Source organism: Pipistrellus kuhlii, unplaced genomic scaffold (genome assembly GCF_014108245.1).
Source record: "Pipistrellus kuhlii isolate mPipKuh1 unplaced genomic scaffold, mPipKuh1.p scaffold_m20_p_1, whole genome shotgun sequence".
NCBI lineage: Eukaryota > Metazoa > Chordata > Mammalia > Chiroptera > Vespertilionidae > Pipistrellus > Pipistrellus kuhlii.
Genome location: NW_023425404.1, coordinates 116214228 through 116237759, shown reverse-complemented (window position 1 = coordinate 116237759; position 23532 = coordinate 116214228). Strand labels below are relative to the sequence as shown.

At 37.7% G+C, this 23532-nt stretch overlaps 1 protein-coding gene and 1 long non-coding RNA gene across 2 annotated transcripts in view; one reads left to right on the top strand and one right to left on the bottom strand.

The window, feature by feature from the left end:
• The window catches only part of FAM107B (family with sequence similarity 107 member B), a 236317-nt gene that overhangs the window by 125385 nt on the left and 87400 nt on the right, over positions 1 to 23532 (top strand). The gene's annotated exons all lie outside the window — the stretch shown is intronic.
• Positions 19496 to 21578, bottom strand: LOC123653204. Its single transcript, XR_006742869.1, has 2 exons — positions 20876 to 21578; positions 19496 to 19627 (listed from the first exon to the last, which is right to left on the bottom strand). It is a non-coding gene; the product is annotated as an uncharacterized LOC123653204 (long non-coding RNA).

Sequence of the window (23532 nt, the reverse complement as noted above, 5' to 3'; positions counted from 1 at the left end):
CATCTCCTTTGATTTATAACCGATTTTTCTGTTTTCTTGGACCATGGTGGTGATAGAGCACACTACCCTGAGTAGAGCCCTCAGTTTATGGGGATATACGGCTATTAAAGAGAGAGCTTGGCTCCCAGACGATCTGGCTCTTGAAATACATTTTTCTTCCTCTCTCATTTGCTAGTTAAAATAATGCCTGGGAAGAAACTAAGATAAACAGTGGCAATTCAAATGTCCCCTAGGTTAAGATTTATTTTTTACTTTTCCCAGATCCCAGATACATTCTCTTTCTGGTTTCTGTTTTATGTCACTATGGCTGACATATGTCAAGCTCTTAACATTGATTAAAAATAGCCCATTTGGATTGTCAGAATATCATGACACAGGGGACTTTCCTGTTTTGTTTGTTGTTTTAATAAATGTAAGGTTAATAAAAAAGAGCTAAAATAACAATCCTGGAGACCAAGTCCTTTGTTTATCTATAGAACAGATGTCACTGCTCAGATTTCCTCCCTTGCACTCACTCTACTGGATTACTCAGAAAGTTGGGCTCATCCTACCCTCCATCATTGCCCCCTTATAGAAAGAGATGATTAAAGAGAACATCAATCATTGCATCATTATATTTGCTTAGGTTATGATCTTGCTTGGTAGTTATATGGTTACAGATTTTACCTCTTCTTTTAAATTGAGACCTTCCTACAATTACAAATTTGTGTCATTCATGTTTTTCCTATAGACACAACATAATATTTTCCACATAGGACATACTCAATTACAAATAATTGTTGATTAGATGAATGAGTGAACAAAAATATTTTAAAGAGTACAGGTGATAAAAATTCTAGGAGCTGTTAGGCTCAATTATAATTACCCACATGCTGTTATGCACCACCAACAGCCTTGCACAGATAGTCAATGCTACCCAATCAATATTAGCCAATTGGTAGGTAAAAATGGATAACCATCTCCTATAAGATTATTGTTCTCATACAGATTACTATTTGAAGACAAAACAAGGCATTTACAGTCAGCAACTCTGAACCTAGGCCAGAACTGAATTACCCAAGGATATGTCCTGAATCATGAGGTTGGGGCTCTGATGAAACTAGGTGACTCCTATGGCACACTTTCCTCTTCCCACCATACTTGGGATTTTTGTTTTGGAACCCAATTGCTTACAAAAAGAACATGGATGATTATAATTTTTTCAATACTGCAAACAGATTCCCCGTGATGCTTGATAAGTATATATCAGGCTGTATTAATCAGGGTTCTCCAGAGACTCAATGGTGTGTGTGTGTGTGTGTGTGTGTGTGTGTGTGTGTGTGTGTAAAAATTCAAGCTTTGAAGATCTGCTAGGTGAGATGCAAGCTGGAAATCCAAGAGAGCCAACAGTATAGTTTTAGTCCAAAGACCAGTAGGCTCAAGATCCAGGAAGAGCTGAGGTTTCAGTAGAGTCCAAAGGCAGGGGATGTTTTCTCTTTGGGGAGAGTCAGCCTTTTTGTTCTATTCAGGCCTTCAACTGATTAAATGAGGTCAACTCCAACCTGCTTTACTCAGTCTACTGATTTAAATGTTACTCTCAACCAAACTATTTTTCACAGAACATTCAGAATAATGTTTGACTAAATATCCGCACCCCAAGTTGACACATAAAATTAACCATTGCAGTGGCTCTGCGTCCTATGCCCAGTTAAATAAAGTAAGGAAATGAATATTTATTGAGCACCTGCTAGATCAGATATTCTCTATAGACCCATTCTTATAAATAAGGAGAAATTTATTGCCTACTTTGTACAGCTTGGCATGAATATGATAGGATAGAGGAAGTATAAAGAAAGCCTTCTCACCCTGGCTGGTGTGGATCAGTGGTAGAGTGTTGGCCTGCCCACTGAAGGGTCTTGAGTTTGATTCCCAGTAAAGGGCATGTACCTGGATTGTGGGTTTGCTCCCTGCCCCCAGTTGGAGTGCTTTTCGGAGGCAACCTGTGAATGTGTCTCTTTCACACTGATGTTTCTCTCTCTCTTCTTTCCCTCTCCCTTTCTTCCTTCACTCTCTGAAAAGGAAAATAAAAAAGTATCCGCAGATGAGGATTAACAACAACAACAACAAAAAACACCTTTCCTGTCTGTCAAACAAGAAGAAAGATTTCTGCATTTTGTAAACACAACCAATCATACCAATGCCCACATTTGTACAGCATCCTTTCAATGCTTTCACAATAATTTTATCAAAATTTTCATTAAAATGTCTTGACCAATATAACTTTAACTTTATAAGTAAAGAAACCAAGTCACTTGTTAGGTCACGTGGCAATTGAAAGCAAAACTGAGATGACAACCTTACATTTTCTGGCTTCTAGCATAAAGGAAAACATCAGCCACATTTGCAATATTTATGTCTACTAATGTATTGTATATGGTGCTGAGGGGCCTTAGCAGTAGCAGGCAGCATAAGTGGGAGAGGTCATGAGGTTCCAAGTTAGGCAAGCTGGCTGTGGGTCCGAAATGAAGCTCTGGCTTGTTTGGGAAATTTTCTTAGCTGTGAAATAGGATAACAAGACCTAGCTCATCAGCTAGGTGTGAGGATTAATACAATGCAATATATGGAATGCACAATGCCAAATAAAAATGAAATGAGAAGAATGCCTGAAACATAGTAAGCATTCAACAAACGTTAGCCATCATCATTATCATTGCTGTGTTATTGTTGCAGATTCCCAAATATGTGGGCCTTCACAGCTCTGCCATCTCACCGCAATAACAGGATCCAGGAGACAGAGAGAGAGAAAATAAGAAGTCACAGAGGGAGGGGAAGCATCCTTCCTCCTTACACTTGATCTCTTCTCCTTTTACTGGCACCATTAGGTCATTTCCAAATAAGTAATGTCACAATAGCTTTTTTTAAAAATCCATCAGTGAACAGTCGTTTTATTATGTCTTTGCCCAAAGTGACTTTAAATTGCCTCTGGATTTATTTCCTGGCTGCCTGCAATGGCTGCTGAGGCTTGGCCTAGCTTGCCTTTGCATCTCTTTGTGTAACCCAAGGATAGTGCCTAATGCAGCAACTTGAATGTTCTCAAACCAATATTGAAATGAATTACTCAAAAGTTTCAAGTGGCAGAGACCCCAAGCTCCCAACTTGTGTTTTATATGTTTACCAAAATTGGTAGTTATTATATATGCAATATATATAGTATGCATAATACAGTTGGGGCTGCTAGAAAGTTTCAACTTGGTTTTTTATCTGCCTAAGAAAAACTACAGTGTGTAGGACTTTGTTGATGTTCAGTTATATGATTTAAGCAAACATATTTGGTTAAAACACATTTTCCCCTTTAGATCATGCTTCTGCTAAAGCTTCTGGTAAGAAAAGCAGTCTCTTCAGTTGTGAGGCAAAAGAACATTCACCTTGTAGGACAAAATGAAACCAGCATAAGTCCTATTATTCTAAACCCACTTGGAAGTGGAAATGCATTATGCTATATAAAGGGTGAAATGATTGTAATTGGATTATAACTCCTTTAAAGCAAGTTTCCTATTTGAAAAAAAAAGAAAAAGAAAAAAGAATGGGGGAAAATGTCAGAGCTAGGTATTTTCCTTGGAGGAAAAGAATGCACCAAAATATTATGGATTATTCTGTCTCCTCTGGCCCAGGGATCACTAACTGTGTGGCCATCGGCAGTTTGACGACTTTGCTGATTGGAACCTCAGTCTCTCTACCATTATCTCTAAGGCCCTTCTAGCTCTAAAATTCTATAGTGTTAGCTAGCATTTATGCAAGGTGCTACGCAGGAAGTCCAGCAAGCAAAAAGAAAACTTGCTTATTTTATTTAACTTGGAGGAAAGAACTCTCTTATTATCTAGTATCTGCCACCCAGTCAGGTCTTATCAGGGTCATGTGAGAACTCTATTGGTAGAAGTTGGTTAGTCCAAAAGAACTAAAGCATATGAAAATCTCCCTTGATAGATGTGGATCCAAAGAGAGTTTGCCTAGGATACACTAAAGTGAGCAATGAAGGCAAATGAAAAAGACAATTGATTACTTCCTATCATTCTGGAGAAACCATTCACTCATGTACACATTCATTTAACTAACATTTATTGAGAAGCATATAGTTCAGGATTTGGAGTTAGATGCCGTGGGTTCAAATCCAAATTTCACCACTTCTGGGCTTTATGGCCTTGATCATGCTACTTAATTTTTGTTTCCTCATCTCTCTCTCTCTCTCTCTCTCTCTCTCTCTCTCTCTCTCTCTCTCTGTGTGTGTGTGTGTGTGTGTGTGTGTGTTATTTATTTATTTATTTATTATTATTATTTTTTTTAATCTCAAAGACTTGTTGTGAGGGATAAATGAATTAATATATGGAAAATATTGGTAACAGTGCCTGGCACACAGAAGTCATTCAGTAAGTGTTGTGTGTTACCAGGGCCACACTCTGTTAGAAACAAATAGGAACTCAGAGATATCACTCTGGACAAAATAACAATAATCACAATAACTGCTTTCTTGTTATCTTTGCAAACAGTTCGTTGGAAAACGAGATTGCCTAGGTTCAGTCTAAAGGTCATTTTGCCCTGTTTCAACATTCCAAAGATTTGAGTGTCATGCACAGAGAGGTTATATTTGAAATTTGTAAGTAGATAAATTTTCTGTGGAAAAAGTATGAAGAGAAAGCATGATGCTTTTAGTTTGATTGGAAACTTTTAACAAGTCCTTCCATTTCTAACAATATGGAGGACTTTATAACCTGGAAGCCATTCAGTTTGAAAATAAATTAATAAAAATATATACATATGCTACATAAAAATTAACAAATATTTTTATAAATGCACAGAACCAGGGGCCAAAACCAAATAGGCAACTAAAAACCAACTAGTAATCTCATAAATTGGGGCTGTGGCAGCAGGTCTTGAAAAATCTCAGGGCTTAGGTTTGATACCTATATGGGTTGGGGAATATTCTAGCTTTTTGTTTTTTCCTGTGTAACCGTACTCAAAGTTGAAACAACACAGATTTGTTAACTCACAGTTTCTGTGTCTCAAGAGTCTGAACATGGCACAGGGTCTCCAATAAAATGTCTCCATGAAGAAGCCACACTTATTGACAAAATTAAATTATATATGGTCTTAAGATTGAGAGCTTCAATTTTTTTCTAGTTTTTGGCCAAAGATTTCCCTCAGTGTCAAGTGAGCTTTCTAAAAATGGTAGCCTCAGCAAGGCAGCTTTCTTCTTCATAGGAAGTGAGGGCTCCAGCAGAATGTGTACTAGAATCTTATATAAAGTAATTATGTATATTCCATCATCCTTGCAATGGTTTGTTGGTTAGAAGCAGTCACAAGTCCTACCTACACTGGAGAGGAGATCACACAAGGGCATGAATACCACAAGACAGATATCATGTGAACCACCCCAAGAATCTGACTGCCATAGGGCAAGGTCTGGACCCTAGGAGAGGCATGGTGTTGTAAATGAGACCCCTTCATTAAGCCAGGAACTACAGCCTTATCTAAAGTGAGATACCAAGGAGACTGTCTATCTCAGAATGGACTAAAGTGAGGAAAAAACCCCTCTCTCATGAAAATTCATGGTCAGAGTCTATCTATGATACATGAGTTTGAGATTCAAGCTTGTTGCAGAGCCGTGTCACTCTCTAAGTTGAAAAATGAAAATACAAAATGTCCTGGGTCAGTAAATTCTCAGAGTACCTGGCAAAAACAAATGGAAAGCCTCTTTGGGAGGATGTGTCCACAATCCTTTGAAAGGATACCCACAGACAAAGCTCCATTGAAGATAAAGATCACAATTTCAAATTATGAAACCTTTGAGGAGCAACTTCATTATGAGTTAGAGGCAGCAGTCTCAAGAAGCAGGATTAGATATCCAAGATCTTAATAGAAAATGATATGTGTTAGGGGCTGAACTGTGTCCCTTCCAAATTTATATGTTGAAACCCTAATCTTCAGTACCTCATAATGTGACACATTTAGATTTAGGGCCTATAAAAAGGTGATTAAGTTAAAATTAGGCCTTTATAGTAGATTGCAATCTGACTATTCTTTTATTAGAAGGTAAGATTAAGAAACAGACACACTCAGGAGGAAGACCATGTGAGATACAAGAAGACAGCCATCTTCAGGCCAAGGATAGAGTCATAGAGAATACAACTCTGTCAGCACCTTGATTTTGGACGTCTGGCCTCCAGAGCTGTGAGAAAGTAAATTTCTGCTGTTTAAGCCACCAGTCTGTGCTATTTTATTATGGCAGCCCTAACAAATAACACAATATGGTAAAGGCTAAAAAAAAAAAAAAAAGAATGTTGCCCTGGCTAGTATGGCTCAGTTGGTTGTGCATTGTCTTAGGCACCAAAAAGTCGCTGGTTCGATTCCTGGTCAAGGCATATGCCCAGGTTGTGAGTTTGGTTCTCACAACTGATCAGTGTTTCTCTCTCACATTGATGTTCTCTCTCTCTCTCTCTCTCTTTCCCTCTCCCTTTCTCTGCCTTTAAAATCAATAAAAACATATTTATTTATTTTATTTTTATTATTTTATTTATTTATTTTTCTTTTATTTTTTATTAAATTATTATCTGTGTACATTTCTTAACATCCCCCCCCCCCCATACATGCCCTCCCTCCCAGAGTTTTGTGTCCATTGGTTGTACTTATATGCAAGTGTATAAGTCTTTTGGTTGATCTCTTATCTCCCCCAGATCTCCCTCCCCTCCCCGCTGTAATTTGACAGTCTGCTTGTTGCTTTACTGTTTCTATATCTATCTTTTGGTTCATCAGTTTATAATGTTCTTTATTATCCATAAATGAGTGAGGTCATGTGGTGTTTCTCTTTCATTGACTGGCTTATTTCACTCAGCATGATGTTCTCTAATTCCATCCAGGTTGCTGCAAATGATAAGAATTCCTTCTTTTTTATGGCAGCATAGAATTCCATTGTGTAGATGTACCATTGTTTTTTGATCCAATCATCTGCTGAGGGGCACCTAGGCTGTTTCCAAATCTTAGCTATTGTAAATTGTGCTGCTATGAACATAGGGGTGCATATATCTTTTCTGATTGGTGTTTCTAGTTTCTTGGGATATATTCCTAGGAGTGGGATTACTGGGTCTAATGGGAGTTCCATTTTCAGTTTTTTGAGGAAACTCCACACTGTTCTCCACAGTGGTTGCACCAGTCTGCATTCCCACCAGCAGTGCACAAGGTTTCCTTTTTCTCTGCAACCTTGCCAACACTGAATGCTGATTTGTTGATGTTGGCCATTCTGATAGGTGTGAGATGGTACCGCATTGGTGTTTTGATTTGCATCTCTCAAATAATTAGTGACTTTGAGCATGTTTTCATGTGCTTCTTGGTCTTCCTGAAAGATCATACACCATGACCAAATAGGACTTATCCCAGGAATGCAGGGATGGTACAATATCTGCAAATCAATAAACGTGATACCTCACATAAACAAATTGAAAAATAAAAATCATATAGTCATATCAATTGATGCAGAATGAAAATATATATTTAAAAAAGTGAACTATAATAATAAGACGTGTTTGTTAAATAAGAATGTTAAAATGATAAAGAACATAAACAAGTAAATAAAAATGTAAGAATTAGACATGCTATCTTAAAAGCATTTCTCAATGACAGAAAAACAAAACAAAACAAAAAACATCCATCCTAGTCCACTTTACAGTGCTAATGGACCACTGCAATGGCTCCACACTCCTTTACTATGGGTATGTGAGCTGAGATTCAGTCATTACAACTCATTTAATATCTTCTCTAGATTTTTTTCAAAGTGGCACAAAGAATGATCAGAAATGTTTTAAGTTTCTTATGGGAACTACAACAAATACAAGGTTAATCCTGCAAATCAAATGTCGATTGAATCAGTATTTTCTTTGATTGCTTTGTGAATAAAATTTATCAGCTTTCAGGTTAGAAAATTATATTCCTGACATTTGGGGGCTAATAAAAATTAATCTACACTCATTCATTTGCTCAATAAATATTTGTTAGACCCCTATTACATATTATTTAATTTACTTTGTTTAATGAAAGGTAATTCAGTGTCTTGTGGATTATAGATTATCTGGTCTTTTCAAACTTGCAAGCATCAATAAATTAACTTATTTCATGAATTTCATTTAGTTAATTTTTGTATGAAAAATGAAGTAATTTAATTCAATCATGAAATCCTAATGTTTTCATTTCAAGGCACAGAAATACCCTGATGTGCTTTCTGAAGTATCAGGTTGATTAAGATTTGCTCAGGATAGTTTTAGCATCATTTGTATCTTCCTGCATTTTTATTTTAAAACCAGGAGTCCATGTGTAGTATATGAACAGAGTCTCTTAAAGTACTTTATGAAGGTTCTTTCTATTTGTCAATTTCACAATGAAAGACCTATGGAAGTTAGCCATGATCTCTTGAAGGATGCCTTCATTCAACGAGGTGCCTTTGACTAGCTGTATGATTTTACAAAGGTTGTTTATTCCTGTATGGGCCTCCAGCTAATCTATGAATCCCTCTCCTCTCTGGCACTTCTTGCCCTGGACCCTCTCTTCTTTGTCATCTGCTGGTCAGCCTCTCATTACCTCTGCCATGTCCTGTGTTTCCGGTTCTGTGTCTCAGAGTACTTATCTTCTCTCTCTCTCAGCCTTTCTTCACTCTCATCCTTTCCCTAAGAAAACGTTGTAATTCTTTTATGTAATAAATTTCATATGCATATTTCTAAATCCTAAGGGAGAAGATTCTGATGGTCAGAAGTTTGCACTTTTTCCTCTAACACATGACCTTATACTGGTGGTCCTATAAGGACCAGAATTTAGAAGTGCCCTGCACTGGGCTTCATGCTATGCTCTCACCATACTGAAGTGCTTAGTCAGTTTTTCTAACAAGGGGTCACACATTTTCATTTTGCACTGGGCCCCACAAGCTGTGTAGCCAGTTCTGCCTTAAGGAGTTTGCTCAGTTCACTAGGAAAAAGGAATAGCCGGGGCTAATTATGATATCATTTGAGTGCGGGGATGAGAGATTAGAGAAGGAAGGAAGATGGGATCTCCTTTCAGCAGTACTTTCTTTTCCCTAGGAATTTCATTAAAGCTCAGGGCCAGGGTTGAAGGGTGTGGTGGTAGTCTTCTTATAAATCAATCAGGGATTATGTTGATCATAGTCAATTTTGACCTACTCTTGGGGAATTCCTGCCATATTCTAGAAAGGGAATCTATCTCTAAAAATAGATTGATTCTAAAAATCCTGCCATGAAATTTATATATCTCTTTCATTTGAACCTAATGTAAAAGACACTTTTATCGCAGAAAAGCCATGAGCGAAAACTTAGAAGTGGCAGTAAAGTACTTTTAATTGATGGTGTTATGGTAGTGGCTCAGAGAAGAACTCCTGGAAGAGGAATCTAGGAAGGGGAGAACGGTTGAAGAGATGCTAGGATGGTTTTCAGGCAGAGCTTTGGGAAGAACATTGAGATTCATATGTGAGAAGGAAACAAAGGAAAACATACAAATAATTACAAATTGTCCTGGAAAAAAATTGTCTAGATTTATGATAGAAACAGAGGCTTGGTTGAGAGTGCAAATACATGCCTTTGTGTTTGCTTTGTGTTCATTGTTTTGTTGGCTCTCAATAAATGTAAAATAGTAATAAAAGTTCATTAGGTAAACCATTTCATCAAACAGACTAGATCCCAAAATAATTCAAAGAATTTTAGACCATAGCATTTGGAAATCCTTGCTGAAGTTATTTCAATACACAGAATTGACCTCTCTTAAAGAGAGTTTATTTCAAAACATGAGTTTGAAAATGAGAACTGAGTAAAATATATATGTAAAATTCAGCTCTGCACAGGTGTATCATTTTGTCTCTTACTTGTTGAGAATCTTTGGGAGCAGTGGGCATTTCTAGATCATCGTAGGTTTTGCTATTACTGGTAATTGCTATGATCAATCATGAAATTCAGACATTTTTCTGCAAATCTATAATATTTCCATTGTGTCTTTTAACCCTGAGGGAGAAGTGATGGTATATTGAACTCAACAACCATGTTTTAACATTGTGTATGGGGTATAAAGTGCTTACTTTAATACAAACTGCTGAAGTGAGCAAGAGAAGCACATTTTGTGTATTTTCTTTAAAGTCTTGATTATTGCACTGAGCTTATATGGAGAACGGGAAATTCTGCAGCCAAGGAAACCCCTATCTATATGCAGCATCATGTGGAAGGAGTTAAGACTTCATCAGAGAGCTTTACCATGATATGTGTTGTTCATTTACTATGTAACCTCAGGAACATACTAGTACATATTTTTTTCATTTTCTTAGATTGATTGTTCACATTTTTGCGACTTATGTGTTTTTAATGTAAATACTTGATTTTTAAAAGTCATCATTTTGCTTAATTTGTAAATCTTATTTTTGCTATATAGTGCCAATGCCTTTTTAAAAACCACTTTATTTTTGCTATATAGTGGCAATACCTTTCTAAAAACCACTTTAAAAGCTCTGATTAATCTTTGGTCCTATTTAAAATCTAAACTCCTTTAAACATTTTAAATATATTTATACATATGCAGTTTATATAGTTACCTTAATTTCCAAGTCTTTAAGTTATATTTATAATACCAAAACTTACTTAATATGAATCTATTATATATAATATGATAATGTATGTCATGCTAATTGACTTAAATATAATGTTAAATGCTCCTAAATTTTTCAGTACTATTTGCAACTATGTTTTACTTTGTCAACTTAATAATCATGAGTCTAGCTCTAGCAGGGTTTAACATCAGTTCAGTTAGAGGTCAGGGCATATACATGGGTTTCAGATTGATCCCTGATCAGGTGCATACAGGAGGCAATAGATTTATGTTTCTCACATCGATGTTTCTCTCTCTCTCTCTCTCTCTCTCTCTCTCTCTCTCTCTCTCTCTCTCTCTCTTTCTCTCTCTCCTTACCTCTCTCTAAAAGCAATTAAAATATCCTTGGGTGAGGATTTTAAAAATAACCATAATAATAATCATGAGTCTAAATCAATTATTCATGCCAACTATTAATTTAGACAATACAAACATTTCAAATACAAGGTATACACAATGTATATAACACAAAAATAGGAATACTATAAACTGCATTTGCTGAATCATCTATACTTAGTTCTAAGCTAGCCTGGAGTTAAACATACTTACAAAGGAACCAATTACAGAATCCTACTTCAAGTTCATTTTTCTCTCCAAGTATTTTTGGAAATACTGTTTCAAGAAAGTGGGATTTCCATTCAATGAGACTGAGTTGCACATAAATTAGAGACTGGCCTGGGTGTGAAATGAAGACTACAGACACCCAGAATAATGTTTTTTACCAATGAACTGCATTATTGAGCCTTTAAAAAATTATGTAACACAAAAATATCCCTTTAAGAAAAAAAAATTCCATGGCATTTAGTACATTCACAATGTTGTGCAGCCACCCCTTTATTTATTTATAAACTATTTCCATCACTCCAAAGTAAAGCTCTGTACCCACTAAGCAGTTACTCCTCATTAATCACTACCCCCAACTCCAGGTAACCACCAATCTACTTGTTATTTTTATGGATTTGCCTGTTCTAGATATATTATATAAATGGAAACATAAAATAAGGTAAACTTTTATATCTGGCTTCTTTCTCTCAAATAATATTTTTAAGGTCTATCCATGTTATAGAATGTATCAACATTCCTTTCTATGGCTGAATAATATTTCATTGTATGGATATGCCACATTTATCCATTAACAGACATTTGGGATTTCTAACTTTTGAATATTATGGATAATGTCCTTATGAACATGCTTGTGCACGAATTTGTGTGTTTTCAGTTCTTTGGAATATATGCCTAGAAGTGGAATTGCTGAGTTACATGGTAATTTTAAGGTTCAGCTTTTCGAGGAACTAACAAACTGTTTTCCATAATACCTGATCATTTTATATCCTCATTCACAGTGTATGAGGTTTTCAATTTCTCCTCATTGACACTTGTTTTTTTTTCCCAATTAAAAATATTATAGCCATTCTAGTGGGTGTGAAGTAATTATCTCATTGTGATTTTGATTTATATTTCCCTTATGATTAATGATGTTTGAGACTTCTTAATTAATGGATTATGCCAACAGGGGACTCTAAGTTAATGTCCAATGTCCAGGTTGCCTAAATTCATGCTTATTTTTTCTAATTACCCTCAATTGTGTTTTCTGATTAGTACATTATATCACATGACCTTCCCTCCAAACCCCAATTTCATTCTCCCTTTTTGCTCCATAACCTCATTTTAAATGTTTGTTTCTGAATTCTTTCTACTAGTATATTTTTTCTGTCTCACAGAGCTGCTACTTTATTTTTTTTATTTTTAAAAATTAGTTTATTTTATTGATTATGGTCTCACATAATTGTCCTTATCCCCCCATTCCCATCCCAACCCCCTCCTTACATATGCCCCCACCCCCCTGCTGTCCATGGCCACTGACTAGGCCCATATGCATGCATACAAGTCCTTTGGTTGATCTCTTCCCCTTACCCCCATCCTCCCTTACTTTCCCTCTGAGGTTTGAGAGTCTGATCGCTGCTTCTCTTTCTCTGGGTTTGTTTTTGTTCATCAGTTTATGTTGTTCATTATTTCCTCTAGATGTGTGAGATCATGTGATCCAAGAAATACCCTTGTAAGAACCTAAACTGAGACAAGCCATAATGGTTATGCTGAGAGGCAAATGAATCAGTCTGTAGTGAGTTCCTTTCTGGGCCAACAATTCTTTTGAGTCCCAATTTCAATGTCAAATAGTTCCTTATGTGTACATGTCAGCCATGTTATTTCAGATCTGGTTGGTGGACAAATGGTGGTAATGCAGGTCCGACCGTCTCTGGTTTGGTCCTGGGATCCTTCAGGAACACACAGCTGCTTCTGCTGGTATGGCGAGGTGTTGTCAGCATCTTCCATCTCTGAATTGTGTCTCTTCTGTCTTCATGGCTGGAGCACTTCTGTCTATTTCTCTCTGTTACAGGATTCCAGATGGTCTCAGAGTTGTTTTCTGAAAATATACAAACATATTCTTGACCAAAGGTTAATAAAGGGATATTTTCTTTAAATTTGATTTGGGATTCTTTTCATCCCCTCTCCTCCCCGACCCTCCCTCCCCCCCAATAATTTTCCCCTGGCTTGTTTTGACACCATGTGTATATTTTCATGGGTATCTTGCTATTAGCGTTTCGAATGAAGGTTAATTTTCTAAAGTACAAATTTTTTAGATGTAAATTATTCTCAGGATATTTTTCATTACATGATATTCTTCCACTGTCACCCCCTTTTTTACTTTAAGTAATAGGAGACTTTTGGAAATTGTATAATGTAGTCTTGATAGCTTTTACATTTTAAATTATTTGCGCTACACTATGACTGCTTTAGGTTCCTAACATGTTGTGCAATTTTACCATGACATGCTCTGACAATAAGAATTTTTGTTAACACTTTAGGAACAGCTTTTTGTACAGTACAATCAGTTTTTCTAGAATATTCGTTATTTCCATTAGCCACATTAATTTCCTCTGAGAAGTTGGCTACTATTCATCTGTCAAACTCAACACTCTAGCATCAATCTCATTTACCATGTGTGTATTAGTGGAATTGATTATTTCCCTTCTTGAGAAGGGCCTGAGCATTCCTGCTACTAGGCTGGACTTGGATATTAAAAACCCACTTGCCCACACCATGGGTATGAGACCTCTCAAATAAGTCTTGTTGCAGTTAGAGGGCAGCTGCTGTCAGCCAAGTCTCTGTCTGTTACCTGGGTCCCACTTTGAGCTGTGCATGGGAAGTGAAGCAGCCATGGGGGCAGACCTCCCTCAGAATGTGAGAAGGTTCAGATGCCTGCCATGTTGCAGGGGGGGTTGGTAAGTGTCTGTGCCCCACCTCTGTTGACCCCTAAGTTCTCTCCTGATGGCCCCTCTGCGACTGTGCCTGTCTTAGGTTGTTCCTTCCCTGAGGAATCTTACCTGTTTCTGGCTAACCAGCCATCATCCGGGGCCAAGCAAGGTGATGTGAGGTTTAGTTCTGTCTCCTTGGTAGCCCATGGGTAGAGCTGCTACTTTAAGAAGATATTTGGATGGCGTTCTTTAGATTGTGCATGTGTCTCCTTTCTGTTTATTGGCATGGTCAGTTTCTAAAGCCATTCTAATTGTAATATTCTAAATATAATATTAATTTAAGAATATTGGAAAGTAGGTAATCTTAGGCTGTGAGACAATTGCGTTTTGATAGGATGAGATTATAATACTTTAAGAATTAATAACCATTCATTTCAGAAATTTTTCTTTTTAATCATATGACCATAATTTAGACTATGCTGTTCAAGCAATGACAATTTACCAAAATTGCCCTGGTGGTAATTGATGCCTGGGAGGAAATAGGCCCGCCAGTGCCTGCCTTGTAAATGTCCTTTTTCAAGCCCCCCTTTAGGCCATGGTCACATTTAATTAGGAGCATCCTGTGGGAGGAGAAATATTGATGAGAACAGGGAGCATAGCCAGTGGGTGCAGAAGAAAATCTGGATAATAAATGAGGATTTATAATGTGATGGCCAAAAGGTGGAGTGAGGTACAAATGGCTTACATGAGCGCAGATCAGAAACAAATTCAGAGGCCGTTGAGTATGTTCACTGAGCATATCCTCAGTGGTATTTTTTTATGCATGGCGCAAGAGCTGTGCTGAGGTATATGGAGACTTATAAGACACCTAAAGCTATAAAATGATCCATATCAAATGCCACAATCTGTTTCCATGAAAACTAGTTCCTATGATAACAGAATTGGTAGGGTAGAATATGCTTTTTAGCATCAAAATGCCAAGATCTCTAGCTCTTGGATGCGTGTATGGGACAATGGGAAATTCTAAATTGCCATTCAAATATAAAACAGCATTGTTTTTATTGTTCTTCTAATGAATTGCATATTAGAGACAGAAGAGAGGGGGAGGGGCTCTCAGTTCATTCATGTTACAAGAAGGTTCTTGTGTAAACCCAAGGCCAGTCAGGGACTGGTAGTGGCCAGCAGTGACCAGCCCTCAGAAAACTATGTAAAATCATCACCGTAACAAGAGATGGCTTCCCTCTTCTTTTCTGATTTGTCTACTTCAAAACAACCACTGTCTTAAAAGAGTCCCAAGTGTACTTTGGAGGGACCCAGAATCCTAGTCTCCCTTTGGCCCTAATGAGGGAGGAGCATGTGCTTGGCTTTGATGTACAGCTGTAGGTTTTCTAATGAGTAGGCAAGAGATCAAATTCCGTTAGGATGTCTCCTTTTAAGCCTTGATTATTCAGCAGCCCTGTTGAAATTAGCTGTTCATTTACCCATGAGCAGCTGCATGCAGGGTTGGACGATTTTGCTTGTTGTATCAAACTGAGTGGGTCTGGCTAAAGCACTCCCGAATATTTATTTAAATCAATCATTTCTCAGTGCCAATTTCTTCTTATTCTAAGCAGTAACACTAGTTCTAAAACTACTCAAATTTCACCGTAAAAATGACCAAGAAATGTGGATTGTAAACCATAGCTCAGTTATAACATGAGGCAAATTCTTTCTGTCCCTTATTCCTATTTCTCTTCCACGCGACATTAATGCCTGTTTTGGCACATAATGTCACAGCTGCAAAGCAGGGCTGGTCCCTCCTGCTTGCCTGTTCTTATAAGCTCCCTGCAGGGCTGCCAGAAGAATCACATTTATGACTGTCAGGCCCTGGCTGGAGGCTGGAGGCTGGAGCAATAACAGATTAGGGGCCAGCTCTGCACATGGTCCTGGGAAGGTATAGAGGGACTAGATGAGGCTTTGCCAGAGGGTCAAAGAAGAAGGAATGAAGGATGACCCTGAGAAAGAGCAGAGATTGAATGCCAAGTTGAAAAATTGGCAGGGCTGGAAGGCATATTCTCTCTCTCTCTCTCTCTCTCTCTCTCTCTCTCTCTCTCTCTCTCTCTCTCACACACACACACACACACACACACACGAAAATGACATTCTAATCAATGTAATTGTTGTAATGCATCTGGTAGTTGGTGGGCCACCATGAGTACACGTTTCTTACTTCTGAATACTTACTGATCAAGATAAATAGACTTTGTTATTATTGACTTAATAGTTCCACTGCCTACATTCCTCCTTGCATTTGTCAGCTGCTTGAGTTATTTTACCACATTTGTTGTAAATGCAGTTTGTGGTGCCAAATATGGAAAGCTACTCAAAGATCTTCAAGCTTCTTGGGAAAACCGATTCCAAAGTTCTTTTTACTTTGAGATAAAGAGGGCTAAACAAAATGGTGGTGCCTTGGGAGCTGGCTCTGACATTGCTCCTCCAACCTTTCCAATACTTTGCACACTTTTCACATCTTCTGAAGAATTTCATGGTTTTTTTTTTAATTGTTCTTTTAAAATACATATCTATTTCTTTATTGATTTCAGAGAAGAAGAGAGAAGGAGAGATAGAAACATCAATGATGAGAAAGAATCATTGATTGGCTGCCTCCTGCACACCCCCTACTGGGGATTGAGCCTGCAACCCAGGTATGTGCCCTTGGCCAGAATCGAACCTGGGACCCTTCAGTCCGCAGGCTGATGCTCTATCCACTGAGCCAAACTGGCTAAGACTATTTATTGTTCTTATAACTATTAGATTGTTTACATTGTTAATAAGTCTCTTTCAGAGTTTTCAGTGGTTTTTAAATGACCCTGCATGTGTTTTCTAAACCTTTGCTTCTACATTGTTTTATGTTTGCTAGGAACAGTTTGGGGACATGTACCATGGAAGCTGATGAGGCAGACAATAGACATTTTACAATACTCCGATGTTCAGATACATGCCTTGAAATTGATGTTGGCAAGTTCATTAAAATGCAGGGTCCTCAGTGTTCATGTTGAAAAAGATGAATTTGACAGCTTTGTTAAACAATAAGAAAGTTAAGGAAAATGAATGGTTTATAGGCATTTAAAATGCAAAGTCCAACTGTGAGATATTTAGCTTGAAGTCTGAACTCATCATCATTCTCCATATATATTTGTGTGCATTTGTACCTACCTCCATATCTTTGTGCTGTTTACTCTTCTTGGACTATATGTGCCTTTTCTGTAGTATAATAGATGTTCTTTTATTTTAAAATGTATTTTAAAATAGATTTTTATTTCAGAGAGTAAGGGAGAGGGAGAAATAGAAACACCAATGATAGGAGGATATCATTGATCAGCTGCCTTATACATGCCCCAAACTGGGGAATGGGGATTGAGCCCACAACCTGGGCATGTGCCCTGTGAACCAAACCATGACCTCCTGGTTCATAGGTCTATATTCAACCACTGAGCTATGCCAGTCAGGTATAAGTGTCCTTTTAACAGATCTCCAGTAAACACCTCTTGGATTAACTGTCACTCTAAATCCTCTCTGTGAGATGCGCAGTGAGTTCCAGGATATGCTAGACTCTTGCAGCTGATGGCTACACTTTTACTTTTACTGACTGAGTTGTTTGATAACTAAAAAGAAAATGTTTGTTTCAAACTTGTTTGCACCAATTGTTATTGTAATAATGTAATTAAACCTTAAATCAGTGGCTCTCAACTTTTTTATGCCACGACCCTTTAATATAGTTCCTCATGTTGTGGTGACTCTGACCCATAAAATTATTTTTGTTGCAACTTCATAACTGTAATTTTGCTACTGTTATGAATCATAATGTAAATATCTGTGTTTTCTGATGGTCTTAGGCACTGCAGCAGCAGTTTTCAACCCACAGGTCATGACCCACAGTTTGAGAACCTGCTAGCAGGGTCGCCTAAGACCATCAGAAAACACGGACATTTACATTATGATTCATAATAGTAGCAAAATTACAGTTATGAAGTTGCAACGAAAATAATTTTATGGTGGGGGGTCACCACAACATGAGGAACTGTATTAAAGGGTTGCGGCATTAAAAAGGTTGAGAACCACTGCCTTAAATGAATCAACAACTTATGAGTGCCAAAATAAAGTCATTACTATAAAAATCAAATCAAATGCTTGGAAAAGGATGAAGATGGGCTGCTTAAGACAAATGCTATTGAATCAGGTGTGGGCAAGAGAATCATATAAGGCAAATACAGTACTAAAAATCAAGAAGGATTCTCTATTCAGATCGCTTTACAATCTTCTCCACATTCTGGCTCCCATTTAAAGAAAAGCCCTAGAACTTATGTAGTTAATGCATTAGGGGTGTGATCTTTGTGGCAAAGGAAACAAGGGAACTCCAGTTAGAAGGCTTATGCTTAAAAGAAAGCCTTGACCCTATAACCAAATAACCTGGTGAACAAATGCCCTGAATATGTTACTGTTTAAATTAAGTGTGTAAGGCATTAGTTATTTTTATATAATTTATTGCTCATCTCTCTGAACCAACAGCTGATAGAAGGATTTCTAGTGTACAGACCTTTTTACCATAAGTGCAGTCTCCTCTGGGAAGCTTTCTCTGACGTACCTCTCCAGTCTGGGTTAAGAATCCCTCATCCTGGCTCCTGGCTGTTTATCCATCACAACTGGTTACTTTGTCGTCTATCTCTTCCATTGCCCTGTTACCTTACAGAGGGCAGTGAACTCTATTAATACCCATATTCTTAGGGTCCTAAAATACTGCCTGGTTTGGCATGAATGTATAAATGCTTGTTGAATCAATGTTGAAAGACAGACTTCATTAAAGGGTTGATAGAATAATTAAGATTAAAAATAGTACTAGGCATATTCCTTTATGGAAAGACCATAGAAAACTTTCTTGATATAGGGGTCGTTTTTCTGGTATTCAAGATGTCTTATGTAATGAACTTCAAGAGGAACTAGCTGGGGGGTCCCAGAGCAACTAGAATATCTTTTGTTAGTTGGCATTGTTTTTGACATATCCTCTAACTGCCAGATATTTCTGTAGATCTTTTCCATCCTCAAGAATTTTCCCTCCACATTCTGGTTCCAACGCCGATGAGCCCACTGTGGAGCCGGGCTCATTTCCCACATCGGCTGGGAAAGCCTCACAGCATCTGAATCCCTCTGTTTCAAATCCTGTTTATTCTTCTCCCTCTCTTCCCAACCTCAATTGGCATATGCTTCTAGTCTGGGAATCTAGGGGAGTTCTCAAGGCCATGTATCCTGTTTCCTTTAATAGATTTCCAGCCTAACTGTTAGCTTCCTTTTTGTCCTTTGCATTCTTTAATTCCCTGATCTTAAACTCTTTAATCAAATGTCTTGCTGTAATTTCCCCTTGCCCTGTAGCGTTTGGCTTATGTCTAGCCACAAAAGTTCCATTTTGTATATGTTTTAAAAAGTGGCCCACAAGAGGAAATATTTTATCCAAAGTGAACATTATAGTTTGCATACTTTAGAGTTTAGAATCAAATAGTCTGCAGTAGGAATCAGTCACCGAGCACAAATGACACAGGCATAGTTAGTTTCACAGAAAAATTTAAAATGAATGCAGTTAATAAAGCAGCAGTTTAATGTAGGTTTTGTCAGCATATAAATATGGAACTGGATCTGATTCTTCTCATTTGCTGTAGATATGCCTTTTTTCCTAGAGCCCCCTGAAAAAAAATGTCAAATTAAAAACAGTGAACCTAAGAAATAATACTTGATGTATTGCAAAGGACATGATTAGCTACATTAAAAATCCTACAAGACTGTCAAAATAAACTACTAAAAGTAGCACGAGAGTTTATCAAGTTCATAGGATACAAGGTCTATATGGAAATCAATTGTATTTCTATATACTACAATAAATAATTGGGCCAGCCCTGGGTGACTGGGCAACCGCCATCTGAGGCTTGCCTGCGCCTCAGCTGGCCCTGCTTGCCTGAGCCTCAGTCAGTGGAGGGTGCAGGAGAACCAGGTGCAGGAGAACCCGGTGGGGCTGAGGGGCCTCTGGCAGCTGGTGTACGCAGCAGCCAGCTCACCCCCACTGTGGTTGCCACCATCTTGTGATGGTGTGACTGTCAATTTTCATATTGCCTCTTTATTATATAGGATAGTGTCAAACAATGCATACAGTAAGCCCTTCATATATGAGGATTCCCAACCATGGATAGAACAGTATAGGCATTTGTTGAAAAAAATTCACATATAAGTAGATCCATAAAATTCAAACCCATGTTGTTTGTTCAAGGGTCAACTATATATATAAACTATTATAATTTGAGGAATTAAGGTTTCTAACAAAGATTGTTTGACATAATAAGGTTAATTGGAATTAGTAAACGTCAGCAGAGCTTCCCCTGCCTGGAAATCAAGAAAGGAAATCTTTAAAGAGTCAGGGTCCATACTTGGGGGACTGGCCTTCTGATAATTACAGAGAGTAGCCCTTAAGACAACCTGAGACTTAGAAAACCTAAATGGTGAGCAGCAATGAGACCCCCAGCCAGGTAGATACTATTTCTTTAGCATCTGCCTGAATGTACTTCTGTCTATTCTCCTGACAGACCTTCCCCAGACATGGCTGTGAGATACCTTCCCTACCAGGACAATTGTCTTGGTTTTCGTCTGTCCTGGCTTTGGATTCAGCACTCTACTTTTATCTGAACTCAAATATAGATAACTGTGTACAGGGCAGAGCAAAAGTAGGTTCACAGTTGTTCATAGGGAAAACAATATAATAATTAAGAAATAATCATATAGGAATAAACTCTACTTAGAGTACCCACAACTGTAAACCTGTTTTTACCACACCCTGTGCTTCCATGTTTCAGTTTGAAGAAGCCATCAGTTATGAAATTATGACATATTAAGCTTCAAATGACAGAACATGTCATGTTATATTAAGTCATATTAACGTATACCTTTTATGTAGACTATGTCTCTTGCATGGATTGCGTCCTTCTTGAGCAAGACCAAGGCTCTCTGTCTCACTTCCTTTTTCAAGTGTAAAAGACATGCATCTTCTTTAAGGAAAGGGCCCCAGCCTTTAGATGCAACCCCCTTCTCTTTGCAGATACTCTTATCTTAATACACAATAAGCGCTGATGAGGAACACAAGAATAACACACATGAAACAGGAAGGTTTGTTTCCTGAATCTTTAATTCACAGAAAAAACAGGGCATGACCTTTAAAAAAATATCTTAAAATATCCAAAGTCTTTCTCCCTGCTAACTTCCTTTTCCTTCTCTGCCTTTTTATTTCCTCTTCTGCCTCCCGCCCCACTCCTGTCCCCGGTCAGTTCTTCCTCTCTGTCTTCCTTCTTCTGTCTTTTTTTTCTTCTTCCTCTTGCTTTCATCTGCTCACCTGCTTATCTTATTTTACTTTATTTTTCCTTCTCCTCACTCTCTTTAACTGGCAATTATAAGGGACTCACATGTATCTTTCATTATTTCTGCCTCATTTAATAAAGTTTTGTGTTCTTCAATAAGCCTTGGAGAAAATCTGCTACAAACTTGCCAACAGTACAGTCACTGGATCTTCCCTCTGTTTCATTATACCAGGCTGATAGAGGCAAGGAACAATACTCTGTACCATCTTCTTGGTGTGATTTCAGCACATGCATATTCACATTTCCTACCTCAATAGTAGTCCCCGTGGTTTATTCTGCCATCAGGAAAGCACTGGAAATTGTGGAAATCTCTTGTCTTTTCATTTGCTTTGATATTTTTTGAAATACAAGTTTCAAATCGCTCCATGGAACTGCTTATCAGATTATTTTTCTCTATATAAAATTGAGCCTTAAGAACAGTTATTGCAGCAAATGTGCAATATGCCCTAAGTTCAGCTTTATCGAAGTTCCCAATGAAGATACCCAGTTCTGCCTCCCACAAGGAGATCAGAATCATTTTTAAAATACTATCATCTTTAAGGACCTTTATAAAACACAGCAGGGAAATATCTAACATCTTTTTGAAAGACTTAAAATAACTGTTATAAAAATGTTTGAAGAAATAGACCATTAAGCTTAGGTTTGGGGAGTAATTATTTCATATAATTGGGAAGTAATATTTTAAATAATTAAAATAACTTTATCATACTAATGGCTCCCTCATTGTGTGGAACACTGAGAAAATGAAAGCATTAATTCTTGCCTGCCTTCAAGATTTACAAGGTAATTAGGGGGAAAAGATATGTACAAAGGATTATAATATACAATAGATAGCAAGTTTTTAGCTTCTTGAGCATGGACACTGTGCTTCTTATTTAACTTATTCACCTCCCAAATCTAGCTCATTCCTTTGTACACAGAGGTACTTGAAAGTGTTTACAAATACTAAGTGCTATAAAAGTAAAAAAAAAAAAAAAAAAAAAAAAAAAAAGGAAACAATTAATCTAGATTCCAAAGTTAGGGAAAGCCTCCTGATGGAAATAGAACTTGATACTTGATATATGGATAGAATTTGAATCTGTTTAAAAAGAAGGAGGAACAGCATTCCTGCCAGAGGGAATGACATGAACAGCATTCAGAGGTGGGAGCAAGTGTGTTCATGTCGAAGTGAGGAAAATTGGCTGGAGCAGTGTTTGCTTTCTCCAGGTCCGGGTTTAATGTTTAAAAGGCCAATAAGGTTAATCATTACTTTTTGTAAAGGATCATTGCTATCAACTTACAAAGAAATCTAACAAGAATTAAACACAGATCTCAACATGCCATTGCTTTCTGCAATTTTAAAAACCAAACCAAACAATGAAACAGAACTTTTCTTGGCTCTATATTCTCCTTCATTTCCTGTTCTTGAAAAAGTTTCCTAGACCAGCTGCCTCCAGTACCTCTCCTTCCATTCTTTCTTGGAACTGTTCCAGCCAGGTTTCCATCCCTGCTGCTCCATGAGGGATATAGTGGACAAATCCGACATTCAACTCTCAGTTTGCATCTCACTGGGTCTGTGAGAGACAGTGAGCCACTCTCTTCTCCTTGAAACACAGGACCTACTTAGCCTCCAGGACCCATATTCTCTTGGCCATTCACTGGCCATTCATTCTGTCCGCTTTTCTAGTTTTCACTTATCGCCCTGACTTCTCTGTTTGGATAACCCACAGCCCAGACCTCAATCACTTATTTGGTGACATATGCAGCTCCATTATATACCTACTGATGACCTCTAACTTTTAGCTCCAACAGGACTTCTCCTCTTAACTCTAGACTCATCTCCAACTACTTACTTGATATCTTTATTTGAATCACGAAGGGCACCTCAGATTCAGCATACACAAAACTGAACTCCTGTTCTCTCTTATAAGCAGTTCCTCTCATAGCATCCTCCTCAGAAAAAGGAATCAATCCTTCCAGATTCTTAGGTCCAAGACTTTGGAGTCACCTTTGATCCTTTTCCTCTCATTTCATATCTAATCCAGTTGCAAATCCTGTTGTTTACATCTAATTCAATTGGGAATCCCATTGGTTCTACCTTTAGAATATCCATATTCTCTCTTCTGGGTCAATGCAACAGCCTTCTCAGTGTTCTTTCTGAGTCTACCTTTGTTTTCCTAGAATCTATTTTCAACCTAGCTACCAGGTGA